General features: G+C 40.8%; 1 protein-coding gene and 1 pseudogene across 1 annotated transcript in view; both read left to right on the forward strand.

The window, feature by feature from the left end:
- The window catches only part of LOC135089485 (calcium-activated potassium channel slowpoke-like), a 99,579-nt gene that overhangs the window by 21,319 nt on the left and 75,760 nt on the right, over window positions 1-2,500 (forward strand). The window lies entirely within an intron of this gene.
- The window catches only part of LOC135089415 (cilia- and flagella-associated protein 251-like), a 17,153-nt pseudogene that overhangs the window by 7,143 nt on the left and 7,510 nt on the right, over window positions 1-2,500 (forward strand).

Here is a 2,500-nt window from a genome sequence, read left to right on the forward strand (position 1 = left end):
CTCTTGTTTCCTTTCATTCATTCATTCATTCATCACGTTTTCCTTTTTATTTATTTTTATCGTTTTTTCTTGGTCTGTTTTATTTATCATCCTTCTGAGATAGATATATTTCTCATCTCTCTCTCTCTCTCTCTCTCTCTCTCTCTCTCTCTCTCTCTCTCTCTCTCTCTCTCTCTCTCTCTCTCGTCTTCTATTCTATTTCTCTTCCAGTTCTTTCGTTTTCCCTCATTTGTCTTTACTCCTCTCATCAATCTCCTCCTCCTTCTCCTCCTCCTCCTCCTCCTCCTCCTCCTCCTCCTCCTCCATCTCCCTTTCTTATTACTTTTCTCCATTTTTCTTCCTCCTATTCGTCTTACCTTCACTTCTTCTCCACCTCCTTGTGATAATTAGTTCGGCTCCTCCACCTCTCTCGTAATTGTGGAAGAGAGAGAGAGAGAGAGAGAGAGAGAGAGAGAGAGAGAGAGAGAGAGAGAGAGAGAGAGAGAGAGAGAGAGAGAGAGAGAGAGAGAGAGAGAGAGAGATTAACCGAAGCAGGCCGTGAGAGCTTTGCGTAGGAGGAGGAAGAGGAAGAGGAAGAGGGCAAGAATGGACTATTAAGACAACGAAGAAGGGGAGGAAGAGGAGGTGGAGGAAGAGGAGGAGGAGGAGGAGGAAGAGGAGGAGGAGGAGGAGGAGGAGGAGGAGGAGGAGAGGAAGAGTAGTTTTAAAGGGAGCTGTGAGAAGAGGAAAGAGAAGTCACGAGAAGAGAAAGAGGAGTTGGATTTCGTTGAGGAGGAGGAGGAGGAGGAGGAGGAGGAGGAGGAGGAGGAGGAGGAGGAGGAGGTATACATCTCAGGCTTCTCTTCAACTCATAATCAATAATACAAGACACACTGGCCTACTCTCCTCCTCCTCCTCCTCCTCCTCCTCCTCCTCCTCCTCCCTCTTATCTTCCATTTTCTCTCCCTTCTCTTCCCCTCTCCCATTAAGTCTTCTTTTCTCTTTGTGTTCCTCCTCCTCCTCCTCCTCCTCCTCCTCCTCCTCCTCCTCCTCCTCCTCCTCCTCCTCCTCCTCCTCCTCCTCCTCCTCCCCCTCCTTCTTCTCTACCTCATATTGCCTTCCACTCTTTTCTCCCTTCCCTTCAACCATTTTTTCTCCCCTTCCCACTCCTCCTCCTCTCCCTCCTTCCTTTTCTCTTCCTCTCATATCCTTCATTTTCTCTCATTCCTATTCTGCTGCATTCCTACCCTTTCCTAATTTTTTTCTCTTTTTTTTTTCTCTTTTTTTTTTTTTTCCTCCCTGTCTTGGCGAAGCATCGGGACGGGGTTCACTGAAGTTCACTTGGGTTCGTTCGGTTCACTCGGTCCGGGAAGGCAATTCGAAGCTTTTTTCTCCTACGAAGCTAAATCAATACTTGAAGACAGAGACAAGCGGAATATTTGCACCGGTGTAGTGTAGATAAAGACAGGTGGTAGATAAAGATAGATAGAATAAAGGTAGGTACAAAGAAAAAGATAAGTAGTAAATATAGATAGAAATAAATAAATAAATATAGATAGATAAATAAACATAGATAGATAGATAGAGTAGACATATATACGAAGAGATGTGATTTATTGACAGTAGAGTAGATAGGTAAATAGTAGAAAGCTGATAAAGATAGATAAATAATAGATGTATATGAGAAGATAGAATGACTCGTAGAAGATAGTAGAAATGTAGAGGTAGGTAAACAGTGATTAGGAGATAACGTAGATTGATAAAGATAGATGGAGATAATAAACACATAGATAGATAGATAGAATGGCTTACAGGAGACGGTACAAATACAGATAGGCGAACAGGTAGGAAATAGTAGATAATGTTGATAGATAAACAGATAGATAGGTAGATGAAGATGATAAAATAAAATGGGGAATGTAATAGAGTGAAAAATAAAGCTAAAAAAAGAAAAAAAAACTTAGAGATAAAAATAAATATGATGATAAGGGATTGAAAAAGAAGAAGAGGAAGAAGAAGAAGAAGAAGAAGAAAGATACAAATACATGAACGAATGAAAGAAATAGAATAAGTGATGAGAATGATACGAATGAAGATGAATATTTACGGAAATACAAAGAAATTAATAAACATGATGGTGATGGAAGAGGAGGAGGAGGAAGGGGAGAGGAAGAGGAAGAGGAGGTAAGAGTTAGAAGAGGAAGAAGGTGACAGAAGAGAAAGGGAGTGAGAGAGAGAGAGAGGTGAAGGAAGACTGTCAGATGCAGAGAGAGAGAGAGAGAGAGAGAGAGAGAGAGAGAGAGAGAGAGAGAGAGAGAGAGAGAGAGAGAGAGAGAGAGAGAGAGAGTGAAAAAAAAATTAATCTTGTTTTTCGAGGCTGAGTGAAAATCTAAATAAGTAATGAAAGTTTGAAGCAGTGTACATTATTTGTGTGTAGATGGTGAACACTTTTATAAATACTCCTTAATTTTAGATACTTAATGAAGACAGACAGCTTAATTAAAAAGAGTTCAGCTTAATT

The sequence above is a fragment of the Scylla paramamosain genome, chromosome 33, assembly GCF_035594125.1.
Source record: "Scylla paramamosain isolate STU-SP2022 chromosome 33, ASM3559412v1, whole genome shotgun sequence".
NCBI lineage: Eukaryota > Metazoa > Arthropoda > Malacostraca > Decapoda > Portunidae > Scylla > Scylla paramamosain.